This window comes from Vicugna pacos, chromosome 25 (assembly GCF_048564905.1).
Source record: "Vicugna pacos chromosome 25, VicPac4, whole genome shotgun sequence".
Taxonomy (NCBI): Eukaryota; Metazoa; Chordata; class Mammalia; order Artiodactyla; family Camelidae; genus Vicugna; species Vicugna pacos.
In genome coordinates, this window is record NC_133011.1 from 26,309,440 (window position 1) to 26,326,036 (window position 16,597).

Sequence of the window (16,597 nt, forward strand, 5' to 3'; positions counted from 1 at the left end):
CTCATGAAGCCCATAGTCTAGTGGGGAATGAAGTATTGATCAAATAGTCTTTCATCAAACAAAAAGGAAAAGTTGCCAGGTGACAAGATTTTTTGAAGAACCAGTGCCTAGAACTGTGAGAATATAGAGTAGGGGAATTTGACCTGATTTAAGGGATTGGGTAAGGCTTCTCTGAACAGGTGGTAGATGAATTGAAATCCAGAAGGTAAGAAGGAGTTGGCTAGATGGACAGGAGAGAAGAGGCACTCCAGGCAGAAAGAACAACAAAGACCCGGAGACAGGAGGGAGCTTGGTGCATCAGGGAGCCTGAAAGGTGGTCGTTGTGGCTATGACATGCCTGAGTTCACACTTCATAGAAGTGCAGGAGTTAAAAGCCAGAGTGCTAAGGGGACTCATATGTCACCAAATTCTCCCTTGAAACTCCTCTAACTCACCAATAAAGACTGTACGTGATTTTGTGTGCATGACCCTACAGACAAAGTTGGAGAGCCTCTGAGGGACTCAAAGAAGGAACAAAAGGAAAGTAATCTTCAGACGTCTGGGTGTTCAGACTTTCCTGTCCTAGTGGTAAATGGAAGATGAGTGGTAGGAAATTCTAGAGCACCCACATGCCTACACATTTTACTTTATTCTTTTTAATGATTAAACCTCTACGACCTTAATACTTACTGTATTAGTCAGCTAGGGCTGCCATAACAGCATACCACAGACTGGGGACTCGAGAGAGAATAACACTGTAGTCCATGAGATAGAAAACCAAGCCCTGTGATGGTGATTTGTTATCTCAATAATATTTCTGAGTCAAACTTTCTTTTATTGGAAGGGGGCATGGTCCAGTTTGAGTTAGAATTGAGAAAAGGAAAACATGGTGACACAGAGAAAGACTCAGTAATTTCCCAGGGGACAGGGAAAACTTCATACCATCCCAGATTGTCCCCAAATTAGGCCTTGGGCATCTCTGAACATCTGGCTGAAGCTCTTTCCCAGCAGCGGTTTGGGGAGCCTCTGGGGTTGGGGGAGTCTCCGAGACTTGTAAGCCAGGTAAATCTCCCTGCTCGCAGAGAGGTTCAGAGGCAGAAGGAATCAGAGGGGCCACTGGCTCTTCCTGTCCCTTCTCCATCAGTGGATATTATCCCGTGGAGTTCAAAGAATTTGAGCAAATGGAATCGTATGTTAAACTCACTAGGCAGACTCCTGATGTGGTTTTGCATGTGGGTTTGGGTTTGAATCCCAGCTCCACCTCTTTCCAGCTCAGTGACCTTGAACCAGTTACCTTTCTGTGCCTCATTCTCTTCAGCTATAAAATGAAGAAAAGAACGTCTTTGGAGAGTTGTTAACACATGGAAAGCACCCAAGCGGGGTGGACACAGGTGCTTCGTAAATGTTACCCGTTGTCATAGCCCCAGGCCCGCTACCCCTGCCCTGAGATGCAGATGCAATTAACACCCCAAAGCATGAGCTGGTACCAGCGGGGCCCCAACCGAAACAGTCAACTTGGAAAGGCACGATGGCCAAGTTCTCTGTATGGAGAATGTGCAGCTTCTGAGTTGGTGTCCATTGAGCAGGTGCTGGTGCTAACACCAGGCCCCTATTTTGGAGCTTTCACTTATCTCATGTAGTCCTGACAACATGCAAAAACCACATCAGGAGCCTGCCTGGTGAGTTTAAAATATGATTCCATTTGCTCAAATTCTTTGAACTCCATGAGATAATATCCACTGATGGAGAAGGGACAGGAAGAGCCAGTGGCCCCTCTGATTCCTTCTGCCTCTGAACCTCTCTGCGAGCAGGGAGATTTACCTGGCTTACAAGTCTCGGCGACTTCCCCAACCCCAGAGGCTCCCCAAACCGCTGCTGGGAAAGAGCTTCAGCCAGATGTTCAGAGATGCCCAAGGCCTAATGTGGGGACAATCTGGGATGGTATGAAGTTTTCCTGTCCCCTGGGAAATTACCGAATCTTTCTCCCATGTCACCATGTTTTCCTTTTCTCAATTCTAACTCAAACTGGACCATGCCCCCTTCCAATAAAAGAAAGTTTGACTTAGAAATATTATTGAGATAACAAATCACCATCACAGGGCTTGGTTTTCTATCTCATGGACTACAGTGTTATTCTCTCTCAAGTCCACAGGGCCTAAGGGAAACCCCTACAGGGCAAACAGAAGAGAAATAGGAACAGAAAGCTATCAGCTGGGAAGAGAACTCTAATTGTCCCACACTTCCCCAAAGGTAAAGTAATAGGGAAGCAGAGTTTGCTAAAGAACTAGATGGTACTTCACAGCACTCCAAGTTGTCCCCAAGATAGAAGAGGAGGCAGCGGGAGGCAGGGGGCCCCCTGTCGTGGGCAGTGTTCAGGGAGAGGCTGCACATCCACTTGGTGGAAATGTTCGAATAGTGGCCATAAGGAAAGGGGCCCGGTGACCTTGCAGGTAGCTTCCCCTAAAGCTGAGATCTGGTGCTCTGGCATTAAGTAACCCCGCTAGCCGTCAGTTCTCTGCAGGGGGAATGCCCTGACCAAGTGGTAAGATTCAGGATAGAAGCCCAAGGGATTAGCAAGAGGCCACATAGTCAAAATCACTGTAATACCCTTAGAAGAAAAAAAAACAAACCTGAAATGTGAACCCCGCCGCCACCAGTCTTGCATAACCAGCCACCTCGAAGAGCACCGAGCTCTCTTCCCATTTTTATGCATTAACAAGCATCTGGGTGTCCTCGGTGAGCCAGGCATGGTAGTACTGGGAGAGGGCGCAGCGGGGTCAGCCATGAACACCATGGGCTCACGTCCTTGTGGGCCTCGCTGGACGTACAATTACTCATGCAATTTGAAGACATCGTGATAACAGCTCCGCTGCAGAAGCCCCAGCTCAGGGACATTTAACAGTGAACTGAGGGCGTCTGGGAGCAAGGTCTTCTGGGGAAGTGGCCGACAGCCAGGAAGTGCTACCCAAAGGGAAGGCGATGGGGCCGAGCTGTGTCCAAGATGGAGAAACCGCCCCTGCCCTCTGTGCCCAGCATCTTCCCAGCCTCACTCCGAGAGTGCTGCCCGCCCCTGCAGCAAGCCCTGCCCACAGCTAAGCAGCCTGGGAGAGGCTGAAGGAGAACTGAAGTCCAGCAATTCCCAGGGTGCTTCCAGGGCCCAGAGCCATCCACAGACATCTGGGATCATTGCAAAGCCAAAGACAAGTGGCTCTGTCTCCCCTTCTCCAGGTCACCCTTTGGCCTTGCAGTCTGGTTTCTTTTTGTTGTTGTTGTTGTTTAAAGGGCCTGGTTCAGCATTTTGTTTTCTTTACTAATACATATGGTTGGAGAATTATACATGCTCATGCCCATAAGATAGGGAAAAACATGTTGCCGTAAAAGAAATTGAAGATGATTCAAAGAAATGGAAAGATAGCCCATGCTCTTGAATTGGAAGAATCCCAATATTGTTAAAATGGCCATACCACCCAAAGCAATCTACAGATTTAATGTGATCTGTATCAGAATACCCAGAACTCGAACAAATAATCCTAAAATTTATATGGAACCACAAAAGACTCAGAATTTCCAAAGCAACCCTGAGGAAAAAGAACAAAGATGAAAGCATAACCCTTCCAGACTTCAGACTACACTACAAAGCTATAGTAATCAAAATAGCATGGTATTGACACAAAAACACTCACAGATCAATGGAACAGAATAGAGAGCCCAGAAATAAACCCACACACCTACAGTCAATTAATCTATGACAAAGGAGACAAGAATATGCAAAGGGGAAAAGACAGTCTCTTCAGCAAGTTGTACTGGGAAAGCTAGACAGCCTCATGTAAATCAGTGAAATTAGAACACTCCCTAACACCATCTGCAAAATAAACTCAAAATTGTTTAAAAATCTAAATATAAGCCATGACACCATAAAACTCCTAGAAGAGAACATAGGCAAAACATTCTCAGACATAAGTCATAGCAGTATTTTCTTAGATCAGTCTCCCAAGGCAAAAGAAATAAAAGCAAAAATAAACAAATGGGACCTAATCAAGCTTAAAAGCTCTTGCAAAGCAAAAGAAACCATCAACAAAATGAAAAGACTTCCTCCTGAATGGGAAAAAATATTTTCAAGTGATGCAACTAACAAGGGGTTAATACCCAAACTCATACAACTCAATATCAAGAAAACAAACAACCCAATCAAAACATGGGCAGAAGACCTAAATAGACATTTCTCAAAAAAAGATGGCCAACAGACACATGAAAAGATGCTTAACATCACTAATTATTAAAGAAATGCAAATCAAACCACAATGAGGTATCACTTCACACCCGTCAGAATGGCCATCATCAAAAAGTCTACAAATAATAAATGCTGGAGAAGGTGTGGAGAAAAGGGAACCCTCCTTCGCTGTTGGTGGGAATGTAAATTGGTGCAGCCACTATGGAAAGCAGTATGGAGGTTCCCTAAAAAAGTAAAACTAGAGCTACCATCTGATCCAGCAATTCTACTCCTGGGCATATATCTAGAAAAGATGAAAAGTGTAATTCAAAAAGATACATGCACCCCAATGGTCATAGCAGCATTATTTACAATAGCTGAGATATGGAAATAACCCACCTGCCCATCAACAGATGATTGGCCTAAGAAAATGTGGCATATATATATGTGTACATATACATGTATATGTATATAGTGGAATATTACTCAGCCGTTAAAAAACGAACTATTACCATTTGCAGCAACATGGATGGACCTAGAGATGATCATATTTAGTGGAGTAAGTCAGAGAAAGATAAATATTATAGGGTATCACTTATATGTGGAGTCAAAAAAATCATACAAATAAATACAAAGCAGAAACAGATTCACTGACAGAAAAACTTATGATTACCAGAGGGGAAAGGGAGTGGGGAGGGATAAGTTAGGAGTGTGGGATTAACAGATACAAACTACCATTTGTAAAATAGGTAAATAACAGGGATTTACTGTATAGCACAGGAAACTATATTCAATATATTGTAATAACCTATAATGGAAAATAATCTGAAAAAATTATAACTAAATCATTTTGCTGTACACCTGAAACTAACACAATATTACAAATCAACTATAGATCAATGGAAAGAAAAAAACACTGCCAGACGGAAAACCACCTTAATATTGAGGCTTATCTTAAAAAGCGAGTTTTTGCCAATGTCTTAAAGAAAGAGGGTTCAGTTTTGTGTATAATATAAGAGAGAATATGTAAATACTCACACATGCAGGTGAGCTCACTTACACCTAAGATCCTAATTTTGCATCCAGCTTTCCTCCAGAGAAAATGAAGCAGGACTTCTGTAGCAGCTGTATGCTTTACACACCAACTCTGTTACCCTCCCAGCAGCCCAGTGGTTATGAATTATCAAAGTGAGGCTTGGGGAGGTTAAGGAACTGACCTCAGCACAACAGCTCAGAAGCAGCTGACCCTGGACCCTGCTTTCTCTGACACCACACCTCTTTCCACTCTGCTCCAAGGCCAGGACCCATAGTCCTGTGCTGACCTGGCATTCTTCAGTCTGGTTGGGAGGAAGAAACAGCCACTCTTTACCCACCTTGGGCTGTGTTTCCTGGAGCCTTGAGAATTTTTCGGATGGACATCCAACCAGAGGCAGCCTCCTTTCCAAAGGCGTTGAAAGACCCAGTTTGCTGGGGGAAACCGTGTTCTTCGGGGAGCACAGCAGGAGGCTGGCTGTGGTACGTGTGCCCGTCCTGGGATGCATATGGGTCCACAGGGGATCGGCGATGAGGCACGTGGCCCTCTCCAAGTGCCTGGGACCGCCAGCCCCTGTCTTTGAAGCAGACCTGCTCCCTCCTGTCCCCAGGCAGCTCTGTGCAGGGCGAGATGTGCATGCTGGGCAAGGAGACTATATTTGGGGCAGGTGTGGGGAAGAGCAATTAAAGTTGGATCAGCCGCAGCTGATTCCAGGTTCTACCACTTACTACTTGGCTGACGTCATTTCATCTCACTGTGCCCCGCCTCTTCACTGCAGAGTGGGTCTGACAGTCGCCTGCCTCGCAGGTCACCGTAAGGAGTAAATGAGGTGGTCCACGTTAGCACTTAGCCCTGGGCCCGGCTCGTAAGAAGCATGAGATACATTTCAGCTCCTCTCACTGTTGTCACAACCAGGATTATTATTGTTTTTGACTCTGCCTCTGAGCAGTCATGTGACTTGAGGAAATCATTTTTCCTCCCTGAGCTGCTTTATTTTCCCTTAAGAAATGAGTGATGTTGGCAGCATCACCTGTAAGGATGCTGTAGCTCTTAACAGTTCAGTGACTTTGGCTGGATGACTTTTGGGTGGTACCAGATCCCAAGGACACCCCTGGAATCAGATTTCACCCACAGAGATTTCTTCTACAAGTTGGTTTCTTACATCCAGTATTCAGCCTTATTGTCGGGAGCATCCAGGGAACGTGGGTACATTTAACACTCAGACTTTGGGAGTGAATGACAATATAGATGATCTGATGATGCCTTTGGCTGAGAAGTTTAGTCTTCTTGCTCTTGGTTCCCTGCACGCACACACACACAAAACAGAAACTAAAAAAATCTGCTCAGGGCCTCCTTTAGCTGTTTTCTCGGTCAGAGAAGTGGCCAAGCAGTAACACAACCTTTCCAGCAGGGAGGCAAAGAAAAAGCCAGTGGCTTCAGGAATAAACAGATTTGATAAACTTCCAGCCTGTCATGGAATATTAGCTGTGTCCTTTACAGCCCTGAGCCCTCCCCTTGGATTCCTTGCTCAGGATCCTTGGATCCTGGGAGCCCACAAAGGAAACGGAGGTCTGTCAGTTTCCTAAGGCTGCCACAGAGTACCACAAACTGGGTGGCTTACACAGCAGGAATTTATTCTCCCGCTGTCTGGAGGCTGGAAGTCTAGTGTCGGCAGGGTGGGTTCCTTCTGAGGGTTTGGGGTGTGGGGGGTCCGTTTGCCTCTCTCCTAGCTTCTGGTGGTTTGCTGACAACTCTGTGTTCCCTGACTCTTAGATCCATTGCCTTCATCTTCCCATGGTGTTCTCCCTGCATGTGTCTGTCTCTGTGTCCAAATTTCCCCTGTTTATAAGGACATCAGTCATATGGGATTAGGTCCCACCCTAATGACCTCATTTGAACTTGATAATCTCTGTAAAGGAATTCCAAATAGGGTTACATTCTGAGAGTTTCAACATATCTTTTGGGGCTGGGGAAGACACATTTCAACCCATAACAAGGTCTTTGGATCATTTTCACTACTTCAAAGCACATAAAAATTAAACACTTCTCCATGCTGGCTCTTAAGAAACACTGTTAAGAGCACAGATTCTAGAAGTTGCCTGGTTTGGAATTTTGGCTCTGCTACTTTGTAGCTGTGTGATCTTGAGCAAGTTTTTTGACCTCTCTGTGCTCAGTTTCTTCACCTGTAAAATGGGAACAATTATATCTACACTTCTGAGGACAGAAACACTAAATTAAAAATGCACTTAAAACTTCTCATCTTATTATGATTCCCATCATATATCCTATCATGTTTGGAAAAGGCTCCATCTGATAAATACAACAAAAGCACATATAGTACTTACCACATGCCGGGCACTATTTTAAACGCTGATGCATAGATCGGCTTCTCAGCCCAGCGACTTCACCAGGTGGATGCTGTTACCATCTGTTTTACAGAAGCAAAAACTAAGCCCTAGTGAGATTAAGTGATGTGTGTATGACGCCACGGCCAGTAAATAGTGCAGTCAGGACCCGAATCCAGGTTTGTCTGTTTTGGGGGCCTCTTAGGAACCACTGTGACTGGCTGCCTGTCCAGGAATAAGACAAGTATCTTGTAATGACGGATCCCCTCCTCCACTTGCCCAGAAAGTTGTCTTGGTTTAGGCACTGCTCATACTGTCAGACTGCACTCTGGAAATACATTCATTTCTTTAAAACAGGCCCCACACTTGCAGGGCGTTCGTCTCTCCTCCGAGCCCCCGGGAGAGCCAGCGAGCGGCAACCCCGGATGCCTTCCACCCAGGGAATGATGGTCAGCTCCCTGACATCTTGTCTCTGGTTTTGTGTTGTCCTTCTAGGGAAGCCCGTCAGAACTGCTGTGCTGATGAAAGGGACGCTCTGTCTTTGAAGAAAGAAGAGAACTTCCCTCCCCGGCTGTGGGCCACCCTGGCCAGAGACTCCAAGCGGACTCAGCCCGCGTGCGCCTGCAGTGACGGGAACCCCAGCTGCTTGCACACGCACGCACCTCCCCGAGGCCCGGTGGGAATTGTTCATAGTGCCAAAGTCCTACTACTGCGTTTTCCAAGGGTCCTTGTAAATAGTTTGCGCCTCTGCCCAGGCCCCCACCTCTTGCTGTACTGGAACCGATTTGTACAATGTGGGGATTTTGTTACCTTTTTAATCGAGGGCAACTTCCTTTTCCAGCACTACCATTATAAGGCTTTTTCCAGGAGGGAGGGCTGATCACATGTGCTTTTTTTTTTCCGCCCCTCTTTTTTATTTTTATTAATTTGGGGGGAGAGGGTGATGTTAGCTTAGTGCCATGATATCTACTGGATTTTAGGTAGGGAGAGTTCATTTTTAAAGGTAGTTTGAAATTTGGGAGATTTCTTCAGGGTTAAGGGCTGGGATTCAGGCATCTGTCTTAACTCAGAGAGGGGTTTACAGAGGGCAGAGCTTCCAAATCAAATCCATTTCCAGTTCTCCCCAAGGTGCCTTTGGGGTCCCTGTTTAGCTACGCACAGGGCTTTCTGAACTGCCACCAGGCCACTCTGGTTTTCCCGCTGGCCTGGCCCCTGAGGTCAGACCTTGGGCCATGCTGGCCCTGGGAGAGCTGGGTGGCAGGCAGCGACCTCTAAGCACCTTTGCAGTGACCAGCAGAAAGGGGGGCTCCCAAATGTGTTAGCATTATCATTACTTTTGTGAAATTAAAACAAAAAGAGATCGTCCTATCTAGATGGTACAAAGATGAACAGCTTTGGTTTTCATTTCTGTTCCTGCCTTTTCTCAGTGTGGTATTTGATAAGAGTTCAGCTTGAAGCTTCACCATGAATTGATTTTTTTTGTTTGTGTGTGTGTTTGTTTTGGGCCAATTTTAGATTCCTGAGTGCACTTTTTTTTTTTCCTCAGTTAGTCCTAACTTCTAAAGAAGAAAAACCAAGAGACATATCTGGTGTAAATGTTGCAATATGAATTGTGTTTGCAGTCCCTTCCCCCTCCACCACCACCTACCACCCCCCATTTGAGTACACTGCACAAATAAAATGATAGGGAGTTTGAAAAACAAACCAATTTTTCTAACTTGTTGCTCACTTGTTGTAACTCAATAAAGCAAAAACTAAACATTTTTATAACCTTTTCCTCTGCTCCTGGTTCTTCATTGCTGCCTCGCTCCCAAGGGCTTAACAGGGGGGGGTTCCAACTCACGCACCCCTGTTGCAAATGCATTATGATCACATTTCTCATTTCCATCCTGGTGAGGCCCAACAGCACAGGTAAAAACGGGTAGGGAATGTTGATGTGGGAATCTTCATCACATCTCTGACACCGAGCAGTAGGGGACAGACCCGCCATTCACAGATTCATAAAATACTGCAAAGAGCACGAGCGCGGGTGTTGGGGTGAGACCTGCAGGCCACGCCCAGCACCTCCGCTGGCTCTCAGGTGTCCTCAGGTAAGTCACTTGCCTCCTGGGCTGCTGGGGACTGGGACTCTGCCGTTTCTCCCAGAAGGCTGGCTTTTGTGTCTCTGCCCAGAAGAGGTTTAAAGAGCCTCTCACTGCTCAAGGTGATTCATCTAGACCAGCACCTTTCAAACTTGAGCAGACAGCAGAATCACCTGGAAGGCTGGTTAAAGTTTCCGACTAAATCTGGGTGGACCAGAGAATGTACATTGCTCCCAGGTGGGGCTGATGCTGCTGGTTTGGGAATCCAGCTTTGGGAATCTCTGGTCTCGATGTTTCATTTTTTACAGGGACTGATAGACTTTCGGCCAGTTTATCTACCTCTTGACCTCCAAACCCTCCCATACCACCTCCCCTCGAAAAAACCAGAAATTCAACCTACACTTTTCTTTTTCCTCAAAAAAGTGACAAATGGCTGTAGCTGGCTCATTTCCTGATCCCTGCCTGCACTGCCTTTCCTGTCTGCACTCCAAGCACTGGACCATCCACAGACCTCATCTCCCCGTGCTGTCCTGTCCTTCCAGCCCAGTAATGGACTTCAGACCATCCCGGCCTCTTGGCAGGCACCTGCCTTCTCCTGTTAATTCCCACCCTTGCCCTTTCCCCTTGCCACTCTCAAGCAATTTATGTAAATTCTCCCAGCAAAGCAGTATGAGATGCCTGAAGAAACTAAAGGAACTTTCGTCTTTTTATTTTAATCTCTGCCCCAGGAAGGAAGCCTGGCTAATTGTTTGAAATGGAAATACACAGGGAAGACGGTTGTGGCCTTTTAAGCACCCCGCAAAATATGTCAAGCTGTATCTTCTCCAGTGTTAATGATTAAAGTGGGGCAAAAACTCAGAGAGAGCTGCTTAAAGGAAATAGCTGGGCCAGATTCTTAGTGAGGTGGAAGAGCTGTGGAGTGGCGTGAGCATCTGCTGGTGGTGTCTGCCCCATACCTCGTTGCACTACCATCTCTTCCTTTAGGGTTCACTTGTCTCCCCTTCTGTTCACCTGATTCTGGGGAGGCTGCCCATCACTGTGACCCATCCCCCCACACACACACAGGATGGCCGAGGCACTCCAGCCCCCTAATCACAGAGCCACATGCTGTGTGATGCAGGAGCACTCCGATGCTGGGAGAAGGCTCCCTTTTTCCATTGAGATGACAAGTGTGATATTAGCTTGGAGCCGCCAGCATCCAGATCTGCTGCCGGACAGAGGAAGCCAGTCTGTAGGTAGAAAGAATGAGGCCAAAACAATCAAGAAAAGAGGCAGAGGAGCAATGAAAGGAGAAAGAGATGGTGGTGGTGGTGGTGACGACAATGGTGACATCGTTTGAATCCCTGGATCCTGCCACTCCTAAGGCCAGCTCCATATCTTTTCAGTTTCATCAAAACCAACATATTTCTCTTTTTGACTTAAGCAAAAAACCTTTTGAGTTGGGTTTCTGTCGCTAGAGATTCAGCATTCTGATGGGTTGATAAGATTATGAGATAAAAACCAAAGGAAAGACAATAAATGCAACTAGCCCCATGTGGCTAGGGGCTACCACACAGGATGCTCACCTGTAAGTCCTCACTACTCAAGTGTGTTCCCTAGATCAGTAACAGCAGCATCCCCAGTTTGCTCACTAGAAATGCAGAATCTCTAACCCCTACCCCAAACCCGTTGAATCAGAATCTGCACTTTAACACCATCCTCAGGTGACTCACCTGTTGCATTCAAGTTTACGAAATTCTGCTCTGAATGCTTTGAAGGGCTCTTCCCCAGCCTCCTCCGGCACACTGGGGGGTGGGGGGTGGGGAGTGGGATCTGACCCACCACAGAGCCTGTTTTCAGAGTGTAGACTCCAAGCCCTTGAGGAGCAGGAAGAGAGAGGCAGCAACAGGATTGCGGTCACGTGGTCCCTCAGTAGTGGTGCGCTGGTCCTTCCAGGCCACCTGGTGCACAGCCACTTCTAACCAACGTCACGCAGAAATGACAGCCCTCACTGGCCTGCCACAGTGCAATCTGGAGAGAACCAGGAGAGACATCAGTTCCCTCCTGCTGATTCCTGAAAGCTCTCGCCTGGAGCACCTCACAGCTGGATGTACTTACAGTGTAGCGGCACCATCATTACCCCTGGGGGCTGATCAATTAAAAAAATGAACTAAAAAACAGACATCCAAGCACATCCCATGCAAGCTGATGTCCTGTGGAGTGTAGGCAGCACACTGCCTTGGACTTTGAGAAAGGGAGACGACAAAGATCTCCATCAGTAACTCTCCCCAGAACAACCCCCCAAAGCATTACAGACTGCCTCAGTCTGGATCCTTGAAAAAAGGGGCAGAACACTTAAACCAGGTAATTGAAGGGCAATGTGTTAAAAGGATGTTTACAAAGGTGTAGGCCGGGCTTGGGGAAGAGAAGGGAGCATATAGGGAGCTTGACCTGATGGGGTAAGGAATGGGGCAGTTACTGGAGTCTGTAAAGGACAGAGGTACAGAGTGGGCTGCCTGAAAGGAGATGTGGCAATCCAGCAGGGAGAGAATCGGGGGAACAAATGTCCCGACATCATTCTCCTCCCGTCCTCTGTCCTCCTCCCACTGCCTCCCAATGGCCAGACCCGAGCAGAAGTCACAGGGCAAGGGGATCTGTTGGTCCAGTCCATTGGGGTCTGCCTTCTGGCACACAGAGCAGGTGAGGTGAGGATAGAGGGGGAAAACAGATGATCCAGCACGCAGATCAATCTATGGGCTGTACCAGAGACGGCAAATACACATTAAGGAAGCTGTATGCTCCGTGCCACACTCATGGCTGCCCTTAATAATCAGTCGAAGTGCCTTTGCTGAGCTTGGACAGCCTTCACAATACCAAACACAGAGCCTCACCTTGAACCTATTAACCTTGGAATATAAGATGACATATGTGGTGGGTGCCACTGGTTGCCTAGCTAGTAGCCATCCCCTCATTCTTCCTCTTTAACAGAAGCAAGAAATTGCCCAGGCACTAACCTGCCCCAGTCCCAGGTAAGAAACTCAATGCCCCTTGCAGCCAGGAGTGGCTGATGAGATGCATGCGTCTCGTTCCTCCTCCCTTTGTACCTGGTGTGCACAGCTGATCTTAAGACTACGTCCTCAACAGCTTCTTTAAACCCCTGAACCAGTGCCACAGCTGAAAGTTTTCAGACTTCTCGATATGTGAGAAAAGTAAATGTCTAGTTGTTTAACTCACCACTCATTGGATATCTGTCTGATACTTGCATTCAAATGCACTCATAAGTGATACTAAACCTCCGTGCCATCCTTAGGCTGGACAGACATGAATCCTCTCACAACTGCATGAGTTCACTGATCCCTGTGCCGACTTCCAGGTGCGAGAGAAGTTAGGCATAGTCTGCTCCCTCCTCAAGGAAATTTGATCTATATTGCAGGATGAGCAGGAGTTTGCCAAGTAGGTAAATCAGAGGAAGGCCCGAGAAGCAGAAGTGAAAGGGTGTTTACAATGCCAGGGTGTGAATTAGTAGAAATCCAATGACCAGTCTATAATATGCACCAAAAGAAGAAACCATCAGCTTTGAACAACAGATTTTGAAAAACAAACAAGTCACCCTAATTCAAACCCAGGCCTGAAAAAAACAGAAGTGATTTATCCACTTGGAAAGAGCCTGAAAAACAGCCGAAGAATTATGCTATTTGTTCGTATGATGGGAAATCAAAAAGCGGTTTGGGGTCTACCAAAACAAGTGAAATACAAAACAGATGTAAAGTGAAACAATTGCTATTTGAAGTCTTTTACCTCAGACTTGCTTTCCCATAGCTGAATTTGCGTCGCAAACCTTGGGATCAGGTCCATCTCTCCAAGTTATCCCCCAACTCCTCACTCAGTCTCTTCCTCTGGCCACACTGATCGGTGAGCACTTCCTAGGTCCATGCAGTTTCCCCTCTTAGAATGCGCCCCCTGCCCACTTCTGCCAGTCGCACTTGAAGTTCCACCAGACCGCATAAAGGTAAACCTTGGGTGACAGAGAGGCTGGATTTAAGGAAGACACACATCCCAGCTGGCTCTCAGGAAGCCCTGCTGCTCCGAACTCCAGCTCTTACCATCAACTGGAGGTATCTAGTTCTAACCACGTGTGAGTCAGTTATTCAGTCTTCACTTTGTGCGATGCTCCTCCTGGGCAGGACGTGTGCTGAACATCTATCCAGCACTCCTTCCACCGCTCTTTCAGCAACTCTCACATCCCTTCCCGTTGGGAAAGTCTTCTACAGACCTGCTCTTTTCCTGTGCCAATTATAAGAAGTTGGTGTGGCATCAGCACAGAACAGGACCCTCTGGCCATGCATAGTCATGTGACTCAGGCCTAGCCAATCATAGCACTCATCTCTGACCTCAGTGAGTGGTCCAAGATATACACACATAACCCAAGCTGGGCCAATCAGAGTCTATCCTGAGGTTTATGGAAATTGAAGCAGAGAAATCAGAGAAAGGAAAAAAGACATACAAAAAGAGACATAAGTAGGGGGGAGGGTATAGCTCAAGTGGCAGAGCTCATGCTTAGCATGCACAAGGTCCTAGGTTTAATCCCCAGCACCTTCTCTAAAAATAAATAAATAGGTAAACCAAACTACCTCCCCTCCCCCCAAAAAATAAAAATAAAAGAGACAGAAGCAAAGAGAGAGAGAGAAATGACATCATCTGAGCATTCAGATCTAGTCAGCCTTTAAGTTAGTTCCACCCCATCTTTCCCAGTTATGTGAGCCAATAAATCCCTTTTGCTTAAAAATTAGGTTGAGTTGCATGATTGTCATTTGGAAATGAGAGAGTTATGACTAAAACTCATACTCTTATCCCACTGCGCAGCACATGTCTGAAGAACTGGTAACAATGAAAAAGGCAAGGGCAGATTAACTTAGAGTTTAAAAATATATTGGCTATGATTCCATTTATATGAAATGTCCAAAATAGGCAAATCTACAGAGACAGAAAGTGGTTGGGGGCAGAGGGGGTTGGAGTAGAGAAAGAATTTGGGGTGAGGGCTAAGAGATGTGAGATTTCTTTCTGGGGTAATGAAAATGTTACAAGATTGATATTGTGGTGAATAAAGTATTCACAGAGTGAATACAAATCTGTGAATATACTAAAAGCCATTGAATTGTACACTTCAAATAGGTGAATTGTAAGGTATGTAAATTATATCTCAATTTTACATATATATTAAAATACATTTATATTTTTATATATACTATATAATTATTATGATTATATATTTTTTACCTTTGATATAATTTTATATATACGTATAGATAGTGTGTGTGTGTGATAATAGAAACTAGAAACCGAATAAAGTTAATTCTTAAGTTACAGGGCAAGCTGATTTAAGGAATACACACATATCCCCAAATTAATGTTATCTTTTCTCCGAGAAACTGCCCTCACATTTCCTGTCTTGGTGGACAGTGGTGGCAGCATCCAGTTGCCCAAGCCAGAAATTGAGGAGGAGGAAGGTGCAGGAGGGCATTTTTTATGTCCCTGGGTTTTAACCAAACACCAAGTTCTCTCACTTCTATCTCCCATATTTCTCTCCAAACCACCCCCATAGCTACTGTCATCAGTCGGAGCGCCCGCCCTCTGTTTCCCTGCCCAGCCTCCTAACTTGTCTCCCGGCCCCAGTCTCTCCCCACCATCCCATCTGTGTTCCAGACTGCAGCTAGAATAATCTTTCCTACAACGTAAGTTCAACCATGCCTCTCATCGGCCTGTCGGTGGCTCCCACTGCCTACAGATTAATCCCAGGCCCCTCTTGCCTCCAGCCCCACTGCCTGTACCTCCCAACCTCCAATCCGCCATATCCCCCATCCCATCTCGCTCTCTCTCCCCCGCTTCTCTCTCCCTTCCGCCACCTCCACTCGTACATGCACACTATTCAGGCCCATCCTCAACCACTGTGTCCTCCAACCGCTCCAGGTTCTCTCTTGCCTGGACCCGATGAATGTTGCTCCTCCTAGAATCCTCTCCTGACCCCTTCCAGCCAAGTCAGGTGCTTCTTCCTCTGCGCTCCTAAAACCCCTTCTGTATATCTCCATTAAAATTCTAAACACACGTATTACAATTGTCTCTGTGTTTCTCTGCCATATAATCTTGTGATCTCTGTGCAGACAAAATCTGGGTCTTCTTTTTTTTAAGTTTTTTTTCTTCCAGTTTTCTTGAGATATAATTGACATACAGCACTGTATACATTTGAAGTGTATAACAACATAATGATTTGACTTGGGTCCTCTTAATCTTTATATGCTAACACAGGCTCAGGACAAGGTCAGTGTGCATTCAGTTGTGTGTTGTATGACTAAATCTGCTCCAGCAATATCAGAAATTTCATTAGTATAGGGATGGTAGTAAGATTTGGGGGGTAGGGTAATTAGGTATTTATTTATCTATTTATTTATTTATTTATTTTTAGAGGAGGTACTGAGGATTGAACCCAGGACCTCATACACGCTAAGCATGTGCTCTACCACTGAGCTATACCTTCCCCTCAGTAGTAGGATATTTTTTAAAAAAGTCATTTGTGGGAAAATACTCATGATAGGATAAAATAATATTCACCGACTTCTTCCCTTCACCCAACCTGCCCAAGAGAACCTCTAAGGACAGCCTCATTCTCCTTCCTTCCCCATCTCCCAAGCAATCAACTCCTAGACATTCCTGGTGCAGAGTCTGGAGTCAACAAAGAAGGACAGCAGCAGAGGGGTTGAAAGAGACGTGGAAGGACTTAAGGAAAGAGGCCAAATCAATCTGCACACTAAAGAATGCAGAGAGAAAAAAAAGTAAGTTCAGTAATTAGAAGCCACCAGGGCAGGTGGAAAAGGGAAAAAAAAGTCTTCGAAGTTCTGGTTAAGGAGCAGCTTCAAACAGAGTGTGGGCTATGAGAAAACTGGGCAAGAGTCCAGAGAACTGTGAGACACACTGC

General features: G+C 46.0%; 1 protein-coding gene and 1 long non-coding RNA gene across 3 annotated transcripts in view; one reads left to right on the plus strand and one right to left on the minus strand.

Moving 5' to 3' along the window:
* Positions 1-9,337, plus strand: part of ZHX2 (zinc fingers and homeoboxes 2) — a 143,089-nt gene extending 133,752 nt beyond the window's left edge. For both annotated transcript variants that reach the window (XM_072949664.1, XM_072949665.1), the window contains one exon: positions 8,063-9,337. The gene's annotated coding sequence lies outside the window, so the exon portion shown is untranslated. The remainder of the gene's footprint in view (positions 1-8,062) is intronic.
* Positions 9,338-11,392: 2,055 nt separating this feature from the next.
* LOC140689293 (uncharacterized) lies at positions 11,393-13,846 on the minus strand. The gene is made up of 3 exons (XR_012064194.1): positions 13,731-13,846; positions 13,426-13,642; positions 11,393-11,658 (listed from the first exon to the last, which is right to left on the minus strand). It is a non-coding gene; the product is annotated as an uncharacterized lncRNA (long non-coding RNA).
* Between the last annotated feature and the right edge of the window lie 2,751 nt (positions 13,847-16,597).